The sequence below is a fragment of the Staurois parvus genome, unplaced genomic scaffold, assembly GCF_062004578.1.
Source record: "Staurois parvus isolate SC_StPar_1 unplaced genomic scaffold, SC_StPar_1.0 ptg000670l, whole genome shotgun sequence".
Lineage (NCBI taxonomy): Eukaryota > Metazoa > Chordata > Amphibia > Anura > Ranidae > Staurois > Staurois parvus.
In genome coordinates, this window is record NW_028318466.1 from 187,043 (window position 1) to 215,000 (window position 27,958).

At 40.4% G+C, this 27,958-nt stretch overlaps 1 protein-coding gene across 1 annotated transcript in view; it reads left to right on the forward strand.

The window, feature by feature from the left end:
• Positions 1–6,601: 6,601 nt before the first annotated feature.
• Positions 6,602–27,958, forward strand: part of CPNE4 (copine 4) — a 560,705-nt gene continuing 539,348 nt past the window's right edge. The window contains exon 1 of the mRNA XM_089652053.1: positions 6,602–7,235. The gene's annotated coding sequence lies outside the window, so the exon portion shown is untranslated. The remainder of the gene's footprint in view (positions 7,236–27,958) is intronic.

The following is a 27,958-nucleotide window of genomic DNA, read 5'->3' on the forward strand; positions in this document are numbered from 1 at the left end:
TTTACATTTTTATTTTTTTTATATTATTATTTATGTTTTTTTTAACATACTGTCACCCTAGCAGTACAGTGTCACCATAGTGACACTGTACTACTTGTGGAGGGTGATGAAGTTTTTTTTTTTTTACATTGATTGCTTTTACACACATAAAGGCTGTAAAAGCAATCATTTCTCCTCTATGGCTGCATTCTTGCAGCCATTGAGAAATACTGTGTGAGCTGTGATTGGTCACAGCTTGTCACATGGTACAAGGCTGTTGTGAATAGCCTTGTACCATGTGATCTCTGTGATCATTCACAGATTTCACATGTAGTAAGCAATGATGTCAGGAAGTGACATCTTGCATACGCCTATTCATGTGATCACTGATTGGTCAATCAGAGATCACATGATCAGGACCTCACACAGAGGTCCCGTACAGTGATCGGAGGACACAGCGAGCACCGGATCGCGGTGCCGCACACTCCCAGGAAGTGCGCACAATCCAAAATAATATGGTTGCATAAGTGTGCACACCCTTAAACTAATACTTTGTTTAAGCACCTTTCGATTTTATTACAGCACTCAGTATTTTTGGGTATGAGTCTATTAGCATGGCACATCTTGACTTGGCAAGATTTGCCCACTCTTCCTTGCAAAAACACTCCAAATCTGTCAGATTGTGAGGACATCTCCTGTGCACAGTCCTCTTCAGATCACTCCACAGATTTTCAATTGAATTCAGATGTGGGCTCTGGCTGGGCCATTCCAAAACTTTAATCTTCTACTGGTGAAGCCATTTCTTTGTTGATTTGGATGTATGCTTTGGGTCATTGTCATGCTGAAAGATGTTTCTCTTCATGTTTAGCTTTCTAGCAGAAGCCTGAAGGTTTTGTGCCAATATTGACTGATATTTGGAACTGTTCATAATTCCCTCTACCTTGACTAAGGCCCCAGTTCCAGGTGAAGAAACACAGCCCCAAAGCATGATGCTGCCACCACCATGCTTCACTGTGGGTATGGTGTTCTTTTGGTGATACGCAGTGTTGTTTTTGCACCAAACATCTTTTGGAATTATGGCCAAAAAGTTCCACCTAGGTTTCATCAGACCATAACACATTTTCCCACATGCTTTGGGGAGACTTCAGATATGTTTTTGCAAAACTTAGCCGAGCTTGGATGTTTTTCTTCATAAGAGAAGGCTTCCGTCTTGCTACTCTACCCCATACCCAAGACATATGAAGAATACAGGAGATTGTTGTCACATGTACCACACAGCCAGTTCTTGCCAGATATTCCTTCTTCTTCCTTTCTTCTCGTCTTTTCATCAATTTTGGAGGGACGTCTAGTTCTTGGTAATGTTTACTATTGCGCCATATTTTTGCCACTTGATGATGACTGTCTTCACTGTGTTCTATGGTATATCTAATGCCTTGGAAATTCTTTTATATCCTTCCCCTGACTGATACCTTTTAACAATGATATCCCTCAGATGCTTTGGAAGGTCTCTGTAATCCATGTTTTTTTCTGTAGGATGTGACTAAGAAAACGTCAGGAAAGACCTACTAGAACAGCTGAACTCTATTTGGGGTTAATCAGAGGCACTTTAAATGATGGCAGGTGTGTACTGACTCCTATTCAACATGATTTTGAATGTGGTTGCTTAATTCTGAACACAGCTGCATCCCCAGTTATAAGAGGGTGTGCACACTTATGCAACCACATTATTTTAGATTTTTATGTTTATTTTCCCCCCTAAAAGATTTCAGTTTATTTTTCAAGTTGCACAGTTTATAGGTCACATTAAAGGTGGATAAAGTTCTGAAAAGATTTATCTTTATTTCATTTGTTTCATCACAGAAACCTGACATTTTAACAGGGGTGTGTAGACTTTTTATATCCACTGTATATTACTGCATTTACTAGTTTGAAAAGCTCATATGAAGGAAAAACAGAGGTCAAAATGCACTTGTGTGGTTTAACCAATCACTTTCGGCATATTAGATCTCTTTGGTCCATATAACCAGGGCCATGGAGGGAACATGTCCTTTGCCTACTTATTGCATCCTAAATGTTGTCCCACTTTATGATTTCAGAAAGTTGGGAGGTATGCTAGCAAGGGTTTCCTGCGGGTACTTAATGCTTAAGCTAGATAGGTTTTGTTGATTTCTTTTTTAAGCAGAGGCTGAGTAGGTAGCAGCCTGGGATGAGTCAGCCTGGGAGTGAGGTAGACAGGTTACCTCAGGACAGTCTAGGGAGGCTCTAAGGTCAGAGCTTCTGGAGCCCTCCTACCTCTCCAGAAACCAGAGAGCTAACTGGAGGAGGGATGCAGGAGGGGAGAAGGCTTGGATTTGTATGTTTAAGGGACCTTGGCCAATCCCCTGGCAGGAGGCTGGGTATGGTGACCAAGGCAACCCTTAAGAATCACAGAGCCTGGGAGTGGCAGGAACAGTGTCGGGTTGAAGATGGAGTGCGAAGCTGGAGTGTGGAGTATGAGAGGGGGCCCAGGGAAGGGGCCTACCTACAGGCAGGGGCTGGAGAAGAGGGTGTCCACTGTACAACCATCTGCAAGGGAGGATATCCTAAACAGCAGGGAAGGAGCCAACCCAGCAAAAGGCCTGAAGGCAGCCACCAACCCCTTCAGCTATCAGGAAGGACAGTGTGAGTATTCTTATTCTCCCTGGGCCACATAAGGGGAGAGGGCTTCTCATCCAGGGCTGCTGTGCTAAACTGGCAGTTTCTGGGCCTCCCTGCCCAGGGAATACCCTCAGTACAGCTGTGTTAAGAGGAGGATTCATCTGGGCTCTGAGGAGGTACATCAGAGAGCTGGAAGGCTCTTAAAGAGAGATTACTTTGTCCACTGACCACTGACTTTGTCCACTATTACTGACTCTGAATGCAATGTGTGGAAGAAAATGCATGTTTCTTGGCTGTGCAGAGCTTTAGGGGGACTCAAAACTCAGTGACTCCTAAGGGGGTAGTGCTACATCAGTTTCTTCCCATTCTCTAAAGACTTGCTTGCAGCAGTGTTGGCAACCATCAGTATTTTTACTGGCAGCCAGTAAAAATTGGGCACTTTTCTCCTGCCAGTAAATGCCCATGAAGGAAAAGGTTGCCAGTTAAAAATATGGCTGTGATGCTCGGCACAGTTCTGGTTCGGAGTCGGTTGAGGCCATCCAAGTGCCTGCTACAATATGTTCGGGTGCCGCTGGTGGGTCTGGTGGAGGCGGTGTCAGAGCATGTTATGCAATATCATGGTGCAAGGGAGCCGGACGAAGTGGTCGGAGCCTTGCTTCGGGAGCAAGGCAAGCCGAGAGTAGAACTGTCAGTGCTGTTTGGATTGAAGGGACCACCCGGTCTGGAGAGAGACTGTCACTGTGACTCAGGAGAAAACTTGGTGCTGCACACTGCTGTTAGTGTCACTGTAAGAGTTAATTTCATGTGTGTGTGTGCCTGCCCATGTTTATTTCTTGCCCTCTTGAGTCCTGTTCTTGAGATACTTACTATATCGAAATAAAATAAGAAATATGTTTTTTGCCCAAATATCTACCTTATTGTACTTGCTTGTAGCCTAAATACTAAAATTTGCACTTGAAACTGTGATTTTATTTTACTTATTTTACTTTGAAATGCCAGTAAAAACTTGGCTGTGCCAGTAAAATTTGGGTGTGGTGTCAGTGAATTTCAATCTGGTACATTGGCAACACTGGCTGGCAGATTAATTGGCTCCTGTCTAAACTGGCCCTAGTATGTATAAGAGAGATTACATTGTAAGCTCCTTCAAGGCAGGGACTAATGTACAGCTTGTAAAGTGCTGCGTAAATCGTCAGCATTATATTAATATCTGTGATAAATTAATTCCACTTTAAAGTGTTATGAAACCCAAAAGCAAACACTTAATATATTGCAGCTTACCAATTTTAGATGTAGCGGCTGCGTTATTTTTCTTTTTTAGGCTTTCTTATATTTTTTCTTTACCTGGTGACCCAGCCAGTAAGTGTGTTGTTTTTCAACAGAACACAGTGTCCTGAAGATGTAGCAGTGAGAGGGTCAAGAGAAGCTACTTACCCTTGACAGGGGTGCTTACAATGATCAGATTTTATTTAATTATGTAAAACCTTTATCCCAAAAGGAAAGAAATTGTTTACTGCAACTGCTTATAAAGTGTTAGCTGGAAGTTGGCTTCAAGTTATAGTGTATTTGAATCTACTAGTACTTGTAAAGTGTTTTTTTTACCTTCATGCATTCTATGCATGAAGGTAAAATACCTTCTGTGTGCAACAGCCCCCCCAGCCCCCCCAATACTTACCTGAGCTCCATTTCGATTCAGTGATGTGCATGAGAGCAGAGGATCTCCAGGGACTCTTCCTCCTCATTGGCTCCCGCTACTGTCAATCACAGCCAGTGAGCCAATGAACAGGGAGTGGAGATGGGGCCAAGCCACGCTCCATGAGTGAATGGACACACAGAACAGTGGCAAGCTGCTTGTTCTGGGGGCACTTGGCAGGAGGGAAGGGCCAGGAGTGCCAGCGGGGCTCCTGAAAAGAGGAGGATTTGGGCTTCTCTGAGAAAAACCACTGCACAGAGCAGGTAAGTATGACATGTCATACTTACCTGCTTTGTGCATACGGTTTTGCACAGAGAAGCCCGATCCTCCTCTTCTCAGGACCCCTGCCGAGGTGCCCCCAGAGCAAGCAGCTTGCTATGGGGGCACCCAGTCTGGCTTACTCCAAAGCCGCTGATCTGCGCATCCATTCACACATAGAGCAGTGGCTCAGCCCCTCCTCCCCAGCTCCTCATTGGCTCACTGGCTGTGACTGACAGCCAGTGGCTCCCTATGCTGTCTCAGCCAATGCAGAGGAAGAGTCCCCAGAGAGCTGAAGCTCCCGTGCACATCGCTGGCTTGCGATGGGGCTCAGGTAAGTATGGGGAGGGGGGGGGGCTGGGTGGACTGCTGCACACAGAAGATTTTCAGAATCCTTGAGTCTTTACAACCACTTTAACATTCCTCTTCCCTCAGACTGACAATGCTGCTGTCCAGGTGTCTCAGCTGGTCCTCTGTCCTGAGTGGGGGCACTCTAACACAGGAGGTGTGTTACTAACCAGATCACAAGATGAAAATAGAGGGAAAAAAGCATAAGGCTTCATGTACACGAGCAGCTCCAAAATTTGAGTTTAGGAGCTTTTGACATTTTATTGACAAAACTCATAAACACAACTCCATAAAAGCCTATGTGTCCATATACACATAGGCTTTTACCAGAGTTTAGGAGCTGCCGTGTTTAAGTGAGGTTAAACCTCCCTCTCCTGACGCAGAAGAATCGGGTTCAGGATAGGAACATTTTGACCGGCGACCATGGGAAAGCGCAAAACACGGAAAAAAACTCGGGGTAGGCTCGTGTACATGAAGGCTAAAAGAGAAAACTAACACAGCCACCACATATAATGATTGGTAACCTGCAATAAATTACATTTTTGGTTTTGGATTTAATACTGCTTTGATTGTATCTTGTTTAAATTGTCCCTATTATGTGTGTGTCAGATAGGGAACTTAGATTGCAAGCTCTTTGAGGGCAGGAACTGATGAAAAAAGGTACAGTGTATTAAGTGCTGCATAAATTGTTGGTGCTATATAATTTTTTGTAATAAATAAGTTCTACTTAAACTAACAAGAAAACATGATAAAGAGAAAGAGAGAGAGGGGGGGGAGAGAGAGGGAGAGAGAGAGAAAGAAAGAAAGAAAGAAAGAAAGAAAGAAAGAAAGAAAGAAAGAAAGAAAGAAAGAAAGAAAGAAAGAAAGAAAGAAAGAAGGAGGGAGGGAAAGAAGGAAGGAGGGAAAGAGAGAGGGAAAGAAATAGGAAAAGAAAGAAGGAAGGAAGAAAGAGAGAGAGAAAGAAAATAAGGAGAGAGAGAGAGGGGGGGGGAGAGGGAGAGAGAGAGAAAGGAAGGAAGGAAGGAAGGAAGGAAGGAAGGAAGGGAGGGAGGAAGGAGTGAGGGAGGGGGAAAGAGAGAAAGATAGAGAGAGATTTAAAGAAAGAAAGAGAAAGAAAGAAAGAAAGAAAGAAAGAAAGAAAGAGGGAAGGAAGGAAGGAGGGAAAGAAGGAAGGTGGGAAAGAGAGAGGGAAAGAAAGAGGACAAGAAAGAAGGAAGGAAGAAAGAGAGAAAGAAAATGAGAGAGAGAGAGGGGGGAAGGAAGGACGGAGGGAGGAAGGAGGGAGGGAGGGAGGGAGGGAGGGAGAGAGAGATAGGTAGAGAAAGAGAGAGATTTAAAGAAAGAAAGAGAAAGAAAGAAAGAAAGAAAGAAAGAGAGAGAGAGGGGGGGCATAAAGAGAGAAAGAAAATAAGGAGAGAGAGAGAGAGAGAGAGAGAGAGGGGGGGGAAAGCAAGGAAGAAAGGAAGAAGGAGAGAGAGAGAGAGAGAGAGAGAGAGAGAGAGAGAGAGAGAGAGAGAGAGAGAAAGAGAGAGACGGAAGGAAGAAGGAGAGAGAGAAGGAAGGAAGGAGAGAGAGAGAGAGAGAGAGAGAGAGAGAGAGAGAGAGAGAAGAAAGGCAGGAAGGAAGGAAGAAGGAGGGGGGAGAGAGAGAGAGAGAGAGAGAGCGAGAGAGAGAGCGAGAGAGAGAGAGAGATTGATTTAAAGAAAGAGAAATAAAGAAAGAAAGAAAGAAAGAAAGAAAGAAAAAGAAAGAAAAAAAGACACATTTTGGCTGCATCTAACACGGCCAATATTTTCAGATTTTTCTTGAGATGCAGCGGCAGTTTTGGAAGGTAAAGTCAGCTTTCTGTATGTGAACTTTCACTAAGAACCCTTGGGAACTCCGTGAGTCGTGATGATGAAAAGCAGCCACTAGAGGGCGCCGGGGCTCAGCGATCTGGACAGTAGCTGGATGTTGTAGCATGAGGCTGTGATGAGCCAGAGAAGGTGGATTATTCTCATTGTGTGTGCAGTCTCCTACTCACAGACCTCTCACTCCTTCCATCCCACTTTCACCACTCCACATCTCCTTTTTCCCCTCGGCTGACTAGTCCTCCCTCCAAGTGATCAGATCTTGGCACAACATCCTATCCCCAGGCAACCTTCAACTTCCTTGAGCACTGAGGATGGAGCTGGGATTTTCAGAGGTACCCTCAAACTCATCAGCTTACAAAATCATCTTCCTTATGTAACTACAGGCAAAGGGACTGCAAGAGATCTAACGGAAAGGAACTTTTTATAAAGCACCTGGATTGGTCAAACCTACAGTGATCTTCTGCATTAAGGTAAGTGATTGCAATCATTCAGATACCTAGATGGGGTTTTTGTTTTATTCTAGTAAATATTTCCATTTGACAGGTAATGGATACAAATGTTGTGATTTCTCTTTAACTTTATGGAAATTGTATCTCCCCACCTGACCCCTGTTCTGTAAGGACATATAGGATAACTGATTGCATCCTAGGCAATGCTGTGTAATTGGATCAGTAGTGTAACCTTTCCACCATCAGTACCAAATCTCACTTTAACTGCACTTTCTGCTCTGCCTATTGGAACTTTATAGAAATATGTGTCTATGTTGATCAGGATGTATATTAAAAAAAAATCATTCTTGGTTATATTACTCTTCCACAGCCTACAGCTGGTCTAGGCGTTCTTTTTATTAATTAAAAGTGGACACTGAATGACAGCTGACATTCTGTATATATCAGAGGGGACCTGTCACAAAAGATTAACGGCTACCTGTCAGTATTCAAATATTTTCTGAAGCTATTACAAGGTGCAAGATTAGTGGCTACCCATTGGGAAATCTCATTTCCACTACAAAAGTGACCTTTCACACCTTTATGAACATTCAAATGTTATAGATTTGAATTTAAATATTCCTTATTACAGTTTTTAGCATGGGAATCCCTATGCATGAGTAAAACTTATATTGTTTATCCGTATAGACAACCCAATACCATAATCTGATTTTATAAAGAGTCAGCTGATGTAAAAATGATGTTACATTTTTTTTTTTTGCACAGAAGAAGGGTTAGAAGTAAAAAAAATGAAGGCGTCTAAACTGGAATTAACCTAATTCGCAATAAAGCCACCATCAACAGTAAACAGCTGAAACAGATTAATATATAATGTGCATAGACGCCTTGAGTGCATCACGTCAGTGGCACATAGTACAGGCATGCGACATCTGTGCCAGCAATAAGTTGGAGTTTACTGCCAATCACTATGTTGCTAGAGCGAGGGCTTCCCTTCGGAATAACTGCCACATTAAAGGAAGTTTCAGAAACTCAAAAAGTAGACAAGAATGGCCAGTTTTGCCTTTAAATCCATTAATTTGATTAATTCCCTTTATGGGGTTGATTTACTAAAACCATAGAGTGCAAAATCTGGTGCAGCTGTGCATGGTAGCCAATCAGCTTCTAGCTTCAGCTTGTTCAATTAAGCCTTAACAATAAAACCTGGAAGCTGATTGGTTTCTATGCAGAGCTGCACTAGATTTTGCACTCTTCATTTTTAATAAATCCCCGCCAGTCTATTGCCAGCGAACTTTGGGGTTGATTTACTAAAACTGGAGAGTGTAAAATCTGGCGCAGCTGTTCATAGTAACCAATCAGCTTCCAGTTTTTTTTGTCCAAGCTTAAATGAACAAGCTGAAGTTAGAAGCTGATTGGCTACCATGCACAGCTACACCAGATTATGAACTCTTGAGTTTTAGTAAATCCACTCTTAAATGTTTTATACTAGCCACATGCAGTACGTTTTTTTTACATATTGTTGTCATGCAAAAAAATTGAACGGTAGTAATAAATTGACTTTTATTCAGCTTTTTAACATGGAGGAACCCTTGAAATAACTGTTAGATCTCCGCCATTAATTACTACATCTATATTAATTACATGCAATCTATAGCTCACAGAACATTAGCATGATGGTCAGTAGGAAGCATGCCCCCTTAAAAGATCAATGGTGTCAGTGGTTACATATCTGAGCAGAATAAATTGCTCAATGCTCAAAAAACACTTTGTAACCTCTGGAGGATTCCTGGTTGTCAAAGACTGTCTTAGGGTCACCATGCACTGTACAATCTAACTGTACAGTTTTAGTACAACCAGCTTTGCATTTAGCAAAACTATGTAAAATGAGGACCTACCTAATCTACCAGTTTGTTTCCGTTTATACTTCATACTTGTTAGTATATCTAAAGGAGATTGTACAATCAGATTAGTAACATGTATGGTGAGCTCTAGACTGTACGTTTATCCCATACACAGAAGGATTGTGAATGTATAGTGCTAGTGTCTGCCATTGAGAAACAGCAGAATAATTGTACAGTTATTAAAAATACTTTGTGCCTTTCTGTTTATGTCTCATGATAAATATCTCACGTATTCCAATGTATTTTCTTACACCCGGATCCATTATTTTATTTCTTTATTTATTACAGGCGCCAACAATTTGCGCAGCGGTTTACATATATTGTACATTCATATGTGCCCTCCCGCCCTCAAGGATCTTACAATCTAAGGTCCCCATCCTATGTTTATACATGCAGACACACTTGCTAGGACCTATTTGGAAAGGTGCACAGCTATTTTAAACAATTTGAGCAGAGGTTTACATATATTGTACATTCATATGAGCCCTCCCGCCATCAAGGATCTTACAATCTAAGGTCCCCATCCTATGTTTATACATACAGACACACTTGCTAGGACCTATTTGGAAAGGTGCACAGCTATTTTAAATCTCGTATGACCTTAGTATGGGTTCACACTTGTGCGGTGCGGCATATCGCATGGGATTCGTTCAGGAACCGCACCGCATTCCTTTGCAAAGCACATGCAAATTCTGTGCGGTGCAATTTGAGCCATTCATTTTGTACGGCTCAAATCACACCAAAAAAGGTGCAGGACCCTTTTTTTTGGTCCACACTAGAATTGGATCACATGGGTATTCACACCTGTGCAATCCGATTCTGCACATAGCACCATGCTTTGTGGACCAATTTCGGGGTGTTGTTAACTTCACATACACACCCACAGCGGTTTGCATGAATGGGGTGTGATTGTGATGCGGTGTGGAATTCGCACAGAAACCCCTGCGAATTCCGCACCACATCGGTGTGATTCCAGACTGAAACATAAAGATGTCTGTCAAGTTCAATTCTACAATCCTAGCATATGTGATCCAGAGGTACTACAATACACATTACAACCTGATCTCTGTGCAATATTTAATACATTTACTAAAGCCAAGTAGTAGATGCCCTACATATACAATCATTTCCATATGTATGTACTATATTCAAGGCTCTCATACTATGTAACTGCTGGTAGATCGTGCAATTGAGTTGCAAGTGCATGGTCAGTTTTAGACAATAAGTGGATGGCTTATCAAAACTTTGGCAGACCACTAAATAAAATTTAAGCACTGATCAGTTATGGTAGATTAAAAAAAAACAACAACTTCCCCTTAACCTGATTGGCTGTTTAAACAGGGGTTAACTGAGTTTATAAACTTTAGTAAATATCTATTTTATACATCTTTATTGGTGGAAGTGGAAACTAACTATTAAAAAGTCAATACCATTTTTAAACTGAATGTATGTATATAGGTTATTTGTCTTTTTAATTTGCTCAGATGGCATTCATTTCTGTACAGGTTTTATTGCATCTTATGTATTATTGTTTATCCAAGTATCAAATTGGTGAAATGGTTACTAGATCTCTAGCAAAGGAATATGCATATAATGAGAGCGGAATGTATGAAATATTAAATCAGGCTTACTGGGGGTAAAGGAGTAGATTTTTAAACTTTTGAAAATGCCCAATTTATGTGTCAAGGACTTTAAAAAGAAATATTAATTCCCTAGGCACATGAAATGAATACAGTTCAATTTTGGTTCATGGGAAAATACAGTATAGGTGAGCTATGCAAGGGTAAAAGAAAATAATTGCAGTACATGTATTTTAATAGATTGTACCATCCTGAAACTGTATAAGTGGCCTCTACAAGTAGTAAAACAGTACATAGGAGGTGTACTATTCAGCCAGTGTTCAAAAGCGTGGTAATGTATTTAAATATACACTATAGGGTCAATTTACAAAAATCTGGTGCAGCTCTAAAATCAGCTTCCAGGTTTTATTGTCAAAGCTTAATTGAACAAGCTGAAACTGATTGGCTACCATGCACAGCCGCACAAGATTCTGAGTAAGTAAATTGTGGAAAAGTGGTCTGAGTTTTAGAAAAAGTGGTCTGAGTTTTAGCAAAAGTGGTCTGAGTTTTAGTAAACGTGGTCTGAGTTTTAGTAAAAGTTGTCTGAGTTTTAGTAAATTTCCCCCATTGTGTATCACACATTCACCCGTGTTCAAGGAGCTTACAATCTCAGGTCCCTACCGAACATGAATACATACACATACTAAGACCAATTTAGACAGGAGCCAATTGACCTACCAGCAAGTCTTTGGAGTGTGGAAGGAAACTCATTCAAGCACAGGGAGGGCATGCAAATACTGTGCAGATTTAGTTGGGATTTGCCCCAAGAACCCTAGTGCAGCAAGGCAGGAATGCTAACCACTAAGCATGGTACTACCTACGTACACACACACACAGAAGTGACACTTAGTATCTTTGTGGATTTGGGAGCTTTGCATGCAACAGTGTCCAAACTATAACAAAAGTTGATTTGATAGTGTCTTTTGTGTTACTGTTGCATTTTGTAGGATTTATATCTTAGCTGAACCCTTGCCAATACTGTTTTGCTACAGTATCTATGCTACATGTTTTTTTTTATCCAAAAGAGTTTTTATTAGTATTGAAATTGGTATAACATAACATATATTCAATGCTATACATATCAGTCAAAGGAATAGATAAGACAGAGGAGTTGATTTAGTAAACCGGGGAGTGTAAAATCTGGTGCAGCTCTGCATAGAAACCAATCAGTTTCCAGATATTTTGTCAAAGCTTAATTAACAAGCTGAAGTTAGAAGCTGATTGGCTACCATGCACAGCTGCGCCAGATTTTGCACTCTCCATTTTTAGCAAGTCAACCCCAGTCTCTGCATATAACATACACAGTAGGAATGTATTACATAGATAGTTGGTAAGTTATCAAATTGCTGCAGAAAAATGAAATGAGTGACCTAACCACAGACTGTTCAGAGGGATAAGTGCAAAATAATATAGCAAAGCCCATATAAGTAGTAGAGAAACTATGAGAAGCTAAGCCAAGTGTCATGTGCCGTCTGAAATAGTAGGATATTGAAACTTAGTAGTATCCTTCGGATCACCGAACATGTTCCAGTCTGATTGTACAATCTTCATTAGATTTACCAAAGTTATATAAAATGAAGACAAATCTAAACTATTCAACCAACCTGTATCCAATCAAGCAGACCCTTGCATTACATCTATAATACATCTATACATATATGCATCTTTACATACTGTATATCTATACATATATACATACATATATATAACTATACATAGTGTAGATCTGTACATGCATCTATACATCTATCTATACATCTAAAAATCTTTACATACATCTATACATTTTTACATACATCTATACATATATACATCTTTACATACATCTATACATTTTTACATACATCTATACATATATACATCTTTACATACATCTATACATTTTTACATATATCTATACATACTGTATATACACATCTGTACATACCTCTATACATATATACATCTTTACATACTGTATATCTACACATATACACATCTATACTTACAAATATACAGTATATAGCTATACATTCTGTACATCTTTATACATATACCTTTATACATATGTACACCTTTATACATACATACATCTATACATCTTTACATACATCTATACATCTATACATCTTTACATACATCTATACATTTTTACATACCTCTATACATACCTCTATATAGCTATACATACTGTACATCTTTACACGCCTCTGTACATATATACATCTATACATCTTTGCATACGTCTATACATATATACATCTTTACATACCTCTATACATACCTCTATACATATATACAGCTTTACATACTGTATATATACATCTATGCATATATATATATATATATAGAGAGAGAGAGAGAGAGAAAGGGAGAGAGCTATACATACTGTACATCTTTACATGCATCTATACATCTTTACATACCTCTATACATATATACATCTATACATACATACATATATAGTTATACATACTGTACATCTTTACATGCATCTATACATATATACATCTTTACATACCTCTATACAAACATCTATACGTATATATATATATCTTTAATATAGCCCAAAATCTGCGCTAAGAGAAATAAACATCAATAAATATCAGCTGGACACCATACCTTGATACCAGGAACCTCATAAGCAGTGTTTAAATAAAGTGCAGCGCTTAAAACATTGAAAACCAAAAATCATATTAAAATGTGGAAAATAATTATTTGAAAAATAATCAATAATTAATCTCAAAATGTTCATAAGTGAAATATCAAATGGTGAGATCAAAGCAAAACAGTCCCCAAATGCCGTGATAAGATAAGAAGATTTCCAAGGATAGCCAATGTGACACCAACCACTTGCATGGCAGGCTTACCGGAATATATGTGACCCCCTGCTAAGAGTGGTCAGTCTACGCTTTTATAAGATACTATTGGTGACATCAAGGGAAATGGACTGTTAGAATCATCCTCTGAACACCCAAAGAAAAAAACTGGTAATCCTCCCAAGCCGATTTCCCTGTATATGGTGGCTGCAACCACTCCAAAATGAGCTATATGAGACCAGAGCTCATGGCGTTAAACATGTAATAAACAATTTCTACACATAGTGTAAAACTCTCAAATATCCAAAATTTATTGAAATAGAAAATGCACTAACGTGTTTAAAGACACAAATCAGCGTGTACAAGCACTAAAACAAGTCTTTCCAGCATCCAAGATGGCCACCGGTCTGTCGCGCATGCGTGATAGTGTGTGTGCGTGGCTCCGCCCTACGCGTTTCATCATAAATCACATCATCAAGGGCCTGCTTTGATCTCACCATTTGATATTTCACTTATGAACATTTTGAGATCAATTATGAATTATTTTTCAAATAATTATTTTCCACATTGATTTATTGGTCCAATATGATTTTTGTTTGACATGTTTTAAGCGCTGCACTTTATTTGAACATATATATATCTTTACATACATCTATACATACAGTATATACATCTTTACATTCGTGTATACACATATATATATATACATACACACACACTATTACATCTATACATATTTACATCTATACAACTTTAAAAACATGTATACATCTACACATCTTTACATACATCTATACATATATACATCTGAACATACATACATCTTTCATCTATATACACATTTATACATCAATACATACATCTATGCATATATACATCTATACATCTTTACATACATCTATATACACATTTATACATCAATAAATACATATATACATCTTTACATACATCTACAGTATATACACATTTATACATCAATACATACATCTATGCATATATACATCTATACTTCTTTACATACATCTATATACACATTTATACATTAATAAATACATCTATACATATATACATCTTTGCATACATCTATATACACATTTATACATCAATACATACATCTATGCATATATACATCTATAGATCTTTACATACATCTATACGTATATACATCTTTACAAACATCTATATACACATTTATACATCAATACATACATCTATGCATCTTTACATACATCTATATATATATCTACAGTATGCATATAGATGTACACACTGTATAAACATATACTGTATATACATTTCTACATAAATATACATACAGTGTATATATATATACATCTATAAAGGAGATTCTACAATCAAACTGTAAGGTGTGTGGTAAGCTTTAGACATAACAAATTATAAATGATATATGACATCTAGATATGTTTAAAATAATAGTTGTCATTCTATTTGGAATTAGAATATAATATAGATTTAGCAGTGTATAGTAGAAATCCTAGTTGTATATGTTTTCTAAGTCAGATTTGTTCACAGTATAGTGTCATATCTCACACCACCCACCTCCCTTTTTAAAGTCATCTAAGTGTAGTGTGATCAGAAGCTACAAATAGAAAATGCACATGGCTGGAGTGAATCACAGTTTGGGATGTGTGAGATGGAGAACGGAGTGTGATCCAGGTGAATCAGATATTCGTGCTTGTCTCAGCTCTCTTCGGGATCACACACTGCTGGGGAAGCAAAGCCTCTCTTGCTCTCCCTCCCTCTCTCTCCCTCCCTCTCTCTCTCTCTCTGTCTGCGCGTTTGTCACTAGCAATTAGTGCTCAGTGATGGGAAATTTACATTGCGCTCTTTGCTGAGACGTAGCTCTGGAAATGTTCTCATACTCTGTGTTTTTTAAACTTTAGCTCACAAAGAAAATTGTTAACAATGCTTACATTTTCATTATTTCTCCTTTTTCTGCAGAGCAGTGCATGATTTACTAAAGAGCGTAATGTTCATACCAGCTCAGCAAACCTGGGATATAATGTATATAACAAGATAGGAAAATACCAACCTGTCCTGATTGGGTTAGCTAAGCTTAAGCTACCCATACACTGTACATGTAGTATATTAGCACATGGAATAGAACACTGCCAAACTAACTGGACGATGAATGGACATCACATGGGGTACTGACCTCCCCATTTACAAATCATAATTCTCTCAGTTATCAAATGGGCAGTATAAAATATCCTGGGGATGATACAATAATGTATTTGCAACACATTTCTGGCAATGTGTATTTAGTCAGAAGCCTTGTGCCAAATTCATGAAAAATGTGCAACACTGTTAGTACTGACAAGGCCCCAGTTACACAGAAGCTGTGCAGTGGAATAACGTCCTTACAGGATGTCTTCAATTTACAAGCCAACCTCAATGCACTGTTTAATTGGGCAACTATGTGGCAAATGAGGTTTAATGTTGATAAATGTAAGGTTATGCACTTGGGGGCTAAGAATATGCATGCATCATACATACTAGGGGGGGGGTACAACTGGGGGAATCAATGGTGGAGAAGGATCTGGGATTTCTGGTAGATCACAAGCTTAATAATGGCATGCAATGCCAAGCTGCGCTTTCTAAAGCAAACAAAATCCTCTCTTGTATTAAAAGAGGTATAGACTCCAGAGAGAGAGAGATATCATATTACCCCTGTACAAATCATTAGTAAGACCTCATCTGGAATATGCAGTTCAGTTTTGGGCACCAATTCACAAAAAAAACATTGGAACTGGAGAAAGTACAGAGAAGGGCAACCAAACTGATACGAGGCATGGAGGAGCTCGGCTATGAGGAAGGATTAGAGGAACTGAATTTATTCTCTCTTGAGAAGAGGAGATTAAGGGGGGATATGATCAACATGTATAAATACATCAGTGGTTCATATAGTGAACTCGGTGTAGAGCTATTCACCCTGAGGTCATCACAGAGGACAAGGGGGCACTCTTTATGTCTAGAGGAAAAGAAGTTTAATCTCCAAACATGGAAAGGTTTCTTCACAATAAGAGCTGTGAAAATGTGGAATAGACTCCCTCATTAGTTGGTTTCCGGCCAGCTCAGTGGATTGCTTCAAAAAATGTGGAACTTGAACAGCATGCCACCACTACAGGAAAGTCTGCCGCCACAATCCCCCACTTGTCTCATACACTCAGGTACTGGTTCAGCTTATCTGGCTGTAGGCAATGGAAGATCCAAAGGCACGATCATCTGCACTCCAGAACATATCTGTCTTTTTGGTAACATTTAAAAGCACTCCAATATGGCTATATAACACAGTAGGGATAGAGGAAAAGTCAATGTGTTTCACAAGATCTCATTGTTTATTCTTTAGTCTTGAGTCATGAGTGAGGACTGAGAGAGCAAAACGCGTAGACTTTTTCTTTGCCCTTACTGTATGACACAGAACCAGTACCTGAGTGTATGAGACAAGTGGGGGATTGTGGCGGCAGACTTTCCTGTAGTGGTGGCATACTGTTCAAGTTCCACCATTTGTCACACTATTGCAAGACAGATTTCTAAAGGGTATCTAAGACACTCTTTACGAATTCCAGGACTTATGTTTATAGCATCAATACATTTGCAGTGTCATTGTGCATCAGTTTTGACCACACGCTATAAAATGTATACATTTTGCTTGCTCAAAAAACATCCAGAGTTTACAGATACAGCCATATGTATGTACAATATAATTAGATTGTCTAAAGAATAAGTTCCCCATTCAGATTAGATACCAGAAAAAACTGTCAATGACCACATGACATTACTTGCAGCCCTAAGGCTCCTTTTACGCAGTATCTCTTACTGCCCCTCTGAAAAGCGGTCTGCAGTGGATCACTTTCTAGATGGTGTAAAGAGGTTAGTTCTCTTTTCACGTCCAGCTGGACGAAACATGTTGGGTGCAGTCTGTTCTGCATGCTGACGTCTATGGCTGCTGTCTCCTGGTGAGCAGCAGATTCAAGGTATGTACCATAAGTGCTTTTTGCAAGCTTGTTTTTCTACTTGGTTTTATGGCTGTACACAAATAAATGTTGGAATTTACTACACTTTGAGAGTTTTCTCTTGCCTGTTATGACATGTATTGTATTGGGAATGTCTGATACGGATAAGAGGATCAAGAGTGTTGTAGCCAAGATCTGCTGGTGCTTGTAAGATCCACTTGTTAGATGTTATTCCTTCATCTGTGTCCTGGTTGGTAAAGAGAGAGGTGAAGAACCTTGATGCGGCCACAGCATAGTTACCAACATTTTACAAACATTTTTAGGGACACTTTTTTTCTGGTCATTCACCACTGCATATAAGTAAATGTGTCTGTTATAGATATCCATGAACTTCGTTTCTCTATGTCCTTGTTTAAAATTCCTTTATTGAGTTATAGAAGAAATCAGAAGACTGCTAATCTAATGAAATAATATGTATATTCAAAAAAATTATCCTACCATGTTAATAGGACAGATAATTTACAGCAGCACTGCACATTTTCTTCGCTATATGTACTCAGCATTGCACAGCTTGACTTAAAGGAGCTGTGTCTGGTTGAGAACACATTTCTAATGAGCTTATGTGACAGTAAGTGTTATTAATACAGCAGAAAAAGAAAAAGAAAAGCGTGTGGAATTTTTTTTTTAAAAACAATGTTTTGGTTTTCTCTGTATACAGCATTGTACTGATATGTATGGTAGAGTTGTAGCGTTTTTGCTGTGTTTTCCTGTGTTTTGCATTTTTTTTCAGCTTTTTTTTTTTTGTTAAAGTGGAAATTTTTTTTGTTCTCTCTGTATCTCAGAAGTGATTTTCTTGATTTTGGCTGTGTAGGCTTTTGTTCTGCTGATTTACAATAGTAGAGTATTATTTATACTATTAAGATGGCAGCTTTGAAAGTGTGAATAGCCTTACCAGTTTATTACAGCTGGCCAATCAGTTTGTAGCACAACCCTTGTAAGGGCCGCTGAGTTGTTTTCGGGTTCTCTGTCTCCCTGAGTCTGCTTTAGAATCCCAACCCCTGCTGGCACCACCTAAGCCTTTGGCCGGGAGAACCCTCTGGCCTTTTTCCATTTAACAGTCTCACACACAAGTTAGAGTAACCTGACACTTTGATTATTTTTTAATTCAAATGGTTAGCACGGTAAAATTAAGCACATTAAGATGGCAAGAAGTTATGTGCTTAATAATTAATAAACTAAAAGGGTTGCAACGCAGCATGCTCAAATCAGTTCTTTTATATGTCCTGCAATTCAGAATTCAGACAGTACCCTCAGCCCTGACATGTTTTCTCCCAAGTGAGCAGAGTGAGAAGCAATCAGATTGATGGACAAGCTCACTTTGGGCCCTCAGGTTCAGGTGGCTGGGTTCAATTCTGAAAGAGGAAGAGCTCTGTTAAAGGATGGACCAATGTCCCTTTAAACTGCAATGTTCAATCTTCTGAGCACTTAATGGGGCCCTGGTTGGTGCACATAAAGATTGAAATCTCTCCTCATGCAAGGGTATGAGTTCTCCAAAGAAGGTGAACATAAAGTAGGAGAAACTGCTCCCTTAAGTGATACTGAATTAGGATGGTGTCCCTTTACCCATAGAATTTGTCTGAGATGGAGAAAAAGGGGGGAGGGGCAGAACACACTTCTGTAGTAGAATAGAAAGGTTTCCTGGTGAATGATGTAAGCTAGATCTAAGGCACAAAGGCAGCAGGGTGCAGATGTTGTAATAGTCTCTTGAGATTCAGTATGTTGAGGATGTGTAATGATTAGTAGGTCACAAGCCTAGATGGGCCAAACAATCTAGGCCATAACACTTGTAACTTGTAGCATAGGGGATATTAAGTTAAGAAAAGAGTAACTGAGTTTAGCAATTTCTTTTGTAGTTTAGGTAATTTGGGGGCCCTCTCACCTGATCCATGGCTGTAGTCAGGTAGCGGATAAACACAGATCACTCCAGATGACAGCACTCCATCCATCTGCTCCAGCTGTCAGCGGTCTTCAGCTCTTCCTTCCTCCTTCTCTCTTTCTATCTCTGCGGTTCTGGCCCAGCCCGCACCTCCAGCGTCCCACATAGTTTTCCTCTCCAGCCCTTACTGTCCACCTCCCCTTCAAGTTCCCGGGCTTTGGTGTTTACCTGCCCCTTTCTATCAGCCAGTTCCTCTGGGAAATGTAGCTTGTCATGTCAACCATAGACAGTGAAGTCCTGCTAGCAGCCTACAAGTCCCACAAAGGTTTTCTCTGGCAGAGTCTGTCCAACTGGGTTGCAGAATGCTGCCATCTTGTGCCCATTTAACATCCTGCACCCAATATTTCTGCAGGGTTTTACAAGTTGATGGTCAAGAATTGCATTCAAAACAAACTGCGATCCAAACTGGATTTTAAGGCTTGATTTGTTTTAATTGGCTTTGCTGCAGATAGTGGATTTGCACATGAATGCACTCCTAGATGCAAAGAAATACACTTTTCTATATACATGATGAAACATTTTTTTTAAAAAACAACATATTTCACTGAAGCATTACAAAAGCTTTTAAATTTACCATCCAAGCCTTGTGTTCTGTGCATTATGTATGAAGAGCTGTTAGTCCATTATATAATATACACCTAATATCCATCACTGAAGGATAAAAATTATTGCTAGAAGTGCAATTTTCCTCAAGTATAGAGAAGGTCTAGGGAAAAAAATATCGGAATCTTAGGATATGCCCAGCATATTTCTTCTGCCTTACTTTGCAAGTATTTTTTTTGTTAATGTGCACAGTTCACACCTTTCTCTCCCTGTATTTATAGAAATACCTCTCGCCCACTTCATGAGAAGCTGGGGGACAAAAGGACTGCCTAGTTCTACTTCCATCGTCACATCTCCCTTCCTAGAATTCTGCTTTAACATTTTTAACAAAAATAAAACCTGTTTGTTAATTACGTTTTACTTATTCTAGGTTATAATTTTATTTGAGATATCCATTTGACAGAAATCAAATTAATGTAAATATTGTTATCATTGTATGGTAATGGTTTGAAACCAGTTTTCTAGGAATAGGTTGGAATGATACACTGTATGTACAGTTGGCAGTCATAATTGTTTTGCATTGCTGATCCTCATGTCTCACTGTAGGGTCTGTCTAAAGACAACAAACTCCTTGTAGTCACTTAGGACATAAAGTAATGATCACTCATATTGAGCAGGTTGATGAAAATAGGCCCAGGTCTCCCTTGCTAGTACAGAGGCAGCCAGTCACAAGCACAGCTCCATGCACACTGACAACACAGGCTCAGTCTAGGGAATATCTGTTTCAAATTTATTGCTGAGTTACTTGAAACAGAAGAGGGGTTCAGGGGTTTAGGATACTCCAAACGAACAAAAGTAGGACAAAGTTCTAGCACAAATCCTTACAGTTGCAGACACACATGAAATAGCCATAGTAGGTTTTACTCGCAATGTCCCAGGAACTGATTGCCATCCAGCTTACATAGGTAGTTCCTCAGTGAGGGAGATACTTCTCCAGACCAGGACTTCAGACCACTGTCCTCCAGCAAAATCACTTAGCATTCTTCTCCAGGCTCTCAGCCTACCTCCTGCTGAGGCCCAAGCAGCATTTCTAGTCTCAGTATAGCTGACTCCCAGGGGCAGCAGCCCCAGGAGAACTGAAACCCTCCTAGCAGAGGAAAAACACCCTTAAAAGGCCTCCCACACATTTATCACCTCCCTAGCCACTTTCTGGATGCCCTGATCCAGGGATTGACTGAGGCATGATAAATATTCATAACTGGATATCTGACTCTCCCTGCCCTATATTCTTGAAGCTGCTCCCAGAAGCAGGTAGGAAAAATCAATCACCCATCCTAGGAAACCCTCACCAGACAAAAACAATAGATCTTTGCTCCACTGACTACAGTGAGGCCAAAAACTACATTTAGCCTAACAACCTAACTATACTAGGTTAAACTGGTCTACTAGTATTAATCATGGCTGCCATATATTCTATCATTTCCAATGAAAAGTATTGATATGCCCTGTTAATATTTACAGCTCTCTGCTTCATAACTTGTAAAGACTATGGGCTATGCATGTAGCTTTTCCCTGAACCCTGCAATCTGTTTGTAACATACTCCTGAACTCTGCACTCTGTGCGTACCAAATGCCTGAACTCTGCACTCTGTAACATACTCCTGAACTCCACAAGCTGTACACAATGCATCCCTGGAACTTTGCACCCTGTGCATAGCTCATCACTGAACTCCACACTCTCTACATATTTAATTCCCCTTTTAAGATCCCCCACTGTGTACAATTTGGCCACACCAACCGGCTGATGTGGTTTGATGGGAAGGAGGGTGTGGCTGAGTTCCTGCACCTATTCTCTGAAAAAAGCCCTGGTTTTATGTCAGCAAGTTAAACCACCAATTAGCTTCTTATATATCTCAGATATTCCATCACCTTAAAATCTAGTCCCAAAACAAAGTGTAAGGGATGAGCTGCAATGGGGATTTGAGTACAAGTGAACTGTAACAAAAGGACCAATTACTAGTTCATTATTTGCAGAGCTTGCACAGCAGAGCACCACCTTGGCAGGGCCTTATTAGGCAACTCCTAATAATAGGATAGGATAATGATTCCTTCCCCATAACCTCCTGCTGTCTTAATAGCAGGATCCCAACTGACTGCATGACTACGCAGGGGCACAAGCATGCCAGAAATTAACTTTAATTAACATTTTACCAGTTTAATGAGCAAATGGAAATCATTGGTGAAACACATTGGCAAAATTCACTACAGACTCTGGTTTACATGGGTCAATCTACATATCTCTATAGAATACAACTATTTCCCTTCTATCAATCAGTCCATGCCTTAGCTGTACCAGTCAGATACCCAACTGTTTTCACAAATAGCTCTGTGCAGAATTAAAAAAAAAATGTAATTTTGTTCATTGTCCATATACTTTACAATAAAGAACAAGGATCTAAGCTCCTCCGAGAGCTCAAAGCCATGGCAACCTTCTGTCATTACAGTGTGTGAAAAGGTTTTCTGACCCCTGGCCAGTTAAGTATGTGATATGAATGATAAAGCCTCTATACCCATAAAATTTGTATGCCAAAGTTTGCAGCATACACCTTACATCTCTATTTTTAAGACTGCTGTACTAAAAACCACCCTGATATTACAAAGCAGGTGACTGTGATCCTCCTCATGGTAGTTAAAGTGAAAATAGATATGAAATTATTTATTTTTGCATACATATGGGGTCAGTTGCAGAGCGTTAAGTTACATGTGGGTCCAAATCTGCACAAAGCCAGAGCTACAATGACCTACACTTAATCAGTTGGCCATCATAACATGTTGTACTCAGGAAGGCCTAGGCCATTACATAGTGTTTTACTGGGGAGTCTTGGGCCTTCAACAAGGTGTACTCGGGAGGCTTGGGCTATCACAAGGTGTTATACTCAGGGAGGCTTGAGCCATCACAAGGTATTTTACTGGGGAGTCTTAGGCCTTCACAAGGTGTTGTACTGGGGAGGCTTGAGCTATCACAAGGTGTTGTACTCAGGGAAGCTTGGCCTATCACAAGGTGTTGTACTCAGGGAAGCTTGGGCTATCACAAGGTGTTGTACTCGAGGAGGCTTAGGCCATCACAAGGTGTTAATTAAATTCAGTATCCCAAACTATAATTCTTACACCCGTAAGCCTATAAAAGGTCTTCCTTTCACCCTTGAAAGTAAAATAAATATATAAACCCTTTTGCTGTGCTCAACATATATATCCTGCAAAAATTATTAGTGCAAGTCCATAAAGTCCCAGTCTTATTCAAAAATAAATCTTTCTGCCGAGCCCTCCGAATGGCTCTAAAGAAGGCGTAAACCTCGAAACCAGAAAAACTCAATAGTGCATTACCCTTGATTGAAATAAATCATAAATAATGTAACATATGCGCACTAATCACTCCAGATAGGTACAATGGAGTATATGCACTGAGGTTTTGAAGGCATCCATGTAGACAATGCTACATATACCCTCTGCTGGAGTAAAGTGTGCTTTATTACTTATTTGGTAAGGGTATTTAATTCAGACACTTTAGAAGTGCACACTGAATGCCACGGGAAAGTATATTTGCATAGAAACATTGATTCACGGTGTGTTACACTATCACTGTTTTCCACAAGTGTTCACAATCACGTATGTGGGCACGTTTCTATTTGGAGTGATATGCTACATTATTTACGATTTATTTTAATCAAGGGTAATGCACTATTGAGTTTTTCTTGTTTTGAGGTTAACACCTTCTTTTGAGCCATTCGGTGGGCTCGGCAGAAGGATTTATGAATTTTTCTTTTTGGATCAGAATTTTTGAGTAACTTGATTATTTATGGACACTTGGGGGTTTATTTACTAAAGCTGGAGAGTCCAAAATCAGACTCCCTTCTGCATAGAAACCAATCAGCTTCTAACCTCAGCTTGTTCAATGAAGCTTTGGCAATGAAACCTGGAAGCTGATTGGTTTCTATGCAGAAGGGAGTCTGATTTTGGACTCTCCAGCTTTAGTAAATAAACCCCTTGGTGTTAATTTTTGAATATGACTGGGACTTTATGGACTTTCACTAATAATTTTTGGAGGATATATATGTTGAGCACAGCAAAAGGGTATATATACTTATACTTACCACAAGGTGTTGTACTAAGGGAGGCTTGGGCCACCATAAGTTTTTGTACTCAGGGAGGCTTAGGCCATCACAAAGTGTTATACTCGGGGAGGCTTGGGCCATCAGAAGGTGTTATATTTGGGGAGGCTTGGGCCATCACAAAGTGTTGTACTCAAGGAGGCTTGGGTCTTCACAAGGTGTTTTGCTCAGGTAGGCTTGGGCCATCACAAAGTGTTGTACTCCAGGAGGCCTGGGCCATCACAAAGTGTTGTACTCGAGAAGGCTTGGGTCATCACAAGGTGTTTTACTTGGGGAGGCCTGGGCCATCACAAGGTGTTATACTTGGGGAGGCTTGGGCCACCAAAAGTTGTTGTACTCAGGGAGGCTTGGGCCATCACAAGGTGTTATACTCAGGGAGGCTTGGACCATTACAAGGTGGTTTACTTGGGGAGGCTTGGGCCATCACAAAGTGTTGTACTCGAGGAGGCCTGGGCAATCACAAGGTGTTGTACTCAGGGAGGCTTGGGTCATCCCAAGGTGTTGTACTCGGGGAGGCCTGGGCCATCACAAGCTGTTGTACTTGGGGAGGCTTGGGCCATCACAAGCTGTTGTACTCAGGGAGGCTTGGACCATTACAAGGTGGTTTACTTGGGGAGGCTTGGGCCATCACAAAGTGTTGTACTCGAGGAGGCCTGGGCAATCACAAGGTGTTGTACTCAGGGAGGCTTGGGTCATCCCAAGGTGTTGTACTCGGGGAGGCCTGGGCCATCACAAGCTGTTGTACTTGGGGAGGCTTGGGCCATCACAAGCTGTTGTACTCAGGGAGGCTTGGACCATTACAAGGTGGTTTACTTGGGGAGGCTTGGGCCATCACAAAGTGTTGTACTCGAGGAGGCCTGGGCAATCACAAGGTGTTGTACTCAGGGAGGCTTGGGTCATCCCAAGGTGTTGTACTCGGGGAGGCCTGGGCCATCACAAGCTGTTGTACTTGGGGAGGCTTGGGCCATCACAAGCTGTTGTACTCAGAGAGGCTTGGGTCATTACAAGGTGTTGTACTTGGGGAGGCTTGCACTAACTCCTCATATTGGTACTTATGGGGAAGTCATGTTATTATTATGCTGTGGCAGGGACTATTCCATCAAACTATCAGATTCCGTGGATGTCAGAATATCTTCAAGGGGGGGCTTCCCATGGCACATGATGTTCTACCCTGCCTTTAGAAGATCTCTCTTTGCTGTGTTACTTGAATTGCTTCCTTTGTCTCACCAAATTTCTGAAGAAACTGAAGTCATAAAATGTGCACTAAATTGGGGCCAAACATAAAAGGTGTTAAGCCTCTAGCTAAACTACCAAGAAATTGATATTGGCACTTATTTCCTTGTAAGCCTGAGCAATTCAGGATTGCTTGCATATTGCTGCTATGAACCTACATAATTTTTGTATCACAGAGAAGATCCATTTGTTCATCAAACTAGCTATTTTCTTATTGTAGCGCATTTTCTCAGCATCTAATGAAGTGTATATTTCCTGGCCCGGCAATTATACTCTTATTTATTATTACACATATTTCCTGAGCTTACTATTGAAAAGAACACGTACCTTTTTTTTTTTTAGAATGCATCAGAGAAAAATGCATGTTTTCATTTACTTCCCGCGGCTGTTTATATACAGTATACAGCTCTGACATGAAATCTGGTATTAAGTAATTCAGTTCAGTTTTTTCCATGAAGAAAATGAAAGGGTTAGTTTGTGAGCAGAAATTTGTTTAGCTAAATTAATACGGTATATGCTCGCTATCATGCTCAAGTGCAGTAATCCTAGTACATCATTGTGGGGATGTCATTGTGCAGTTTTCCCATATAGATGCAGGCTGGTCAAACAATTTTTTTATTGGTTGCTATCTTTATTGAACAGATTCTCGAATCTGGTATACTTTTTCTTGCAGTCATTGATATCACCAAGACGTCTAAAGTTTATTCTGGAGCCAACCAAAAGAAATTTGTAGCTGTTTAGTAGTGCTTGAACAACATGCAGGCAGAGAAAAAGTCTGCCTGGGGCACAATTGATATATAGCATAGGGAGGGCTGTTTGATAGGTTTTTGTATTTACAGTGAAAAGTTCATACCTTTCATTAGTGACATCTATTTTAAACCCCCTAAGTGCCATTTTACTAAATACCTTTATTTTTTACCTTTTGCTCCAGGCAGTAGTTCTCTCTGCAAGGTGTATAGGAGGTGCAGCATAAATCATGAAAGAATCCTGACTGTGATTGCTAGTAGCCATGAAGCCAAATGGAAAGCTAATTTCAAATCATAGCCCATACAATCTTCACAGTTCTAGCAGTGCATTAGATGAAAAATGCTCATTTTGGCAGAAGCCAAGCTGCTCTGATTAGTAATTGAGGAACAATTGAATACGATGAGATAGCTAGCTTCCTACTCTGTTCTAATCAATTATGAGCCAAGGTAGGAATGGATCCCAGTACCAATTTTTGCTCTGGATTCCCTAGGGCTTTATATGCTAATCTACTAGTTGGCCTATGCCTAGGGCAGAAGCATATGGCAGCACTAAAATACATGCAACATTTTTTTTCCTCTTGCTATGTGTCCTTTGACCAACATCTCTGGACCATTTTGGGTAAACCCTAATTTTGTAAGGCAGTGAAAAGATCAGTGTCTACATCTAAAAAGTTCAGCAAGCCAAAGAAGTCAATCATATTTCTTTATAGTATAGTTAAAGTGGAGCTCCACCCAAAAGGGGAAGTTCCGCTTTAAGGCCTCGTCCCCCACTAAGGATTGGCACCTTTGGGGAGCAGGTACACGATTTTGACAGGTACCCACTCCCACTTTTGCTTCTCCTCCCCACCCTCCCCCTTGCAGTCTTCTGGGACACATAACAGATCCATGAAGACTGCAAGACCATTCACAATGTGCAGTGCTGCTCTCGCATGCAGAGTGGGCACCCGATTATGAATCAGCAAGCCGTCACAGCCGGGTGCCTACACTTAAGATGCCGTAGCTGGGGACACAGGATGGCTAGTGAACCCGGATTTGATGAGCACACAACTGGAGCATAGGACACAGGGGCGGACTGACAACTCATGGGGCCCCCGGGCATCATTGTCCTTGCCCAAACTCAAAAAAGCCTATGAAAAAGGTACCAGGGGCATCTCATGGGGCCCCCTACTGACCTCGGGCCCTCGGGCAGTGCCCAAGTTTCCAAATAGTCAGTCCGTCCCTGATAGGTTAGATGCAGCAGTCAGCAGCTACAGTTTTTGAGACTGGAGCTACACTTTAAATAAAAAAAAGTTAAAAGACATGACATCAGAAGAGCACAGCTAAATGCATTCCTGTGATCCAGAAAAGAAGTAAAGCCAAAAAAGTTTTGGCCATATTTCTCTTCCGGATCACAGTAATGCACTTAGTTGTGCCCTTCTGTTACTCAGAATCAGCTGACAGCGCGTAAAAGTCCGCTGTCGGCTGATCTCACAGAGCTGCTTCAGTCTCTGGATGTAACCTGACAATAATGTCAGGATCCACCCAGATGTCTGACCAACAGCTGGCTGAGCCTCTCAGTGTGCTGCTTTCTCAGTTACTACTCTCTGCTCAGAGCGAACTGGGAACTAAGTAATCAGTGGTCATGTCCTCACTCAGTTCTCGGGTTTAGAGCCAGCTGGGGAGAGCTTCAGGACTGGACTGATGTTGCAGCAGTGAGGTGAGTATAAAAGTTTGTTTTTTAATGTGCTCATGCTTGTCCTTTAATGCCTGTTTGCGTGTGATTCTT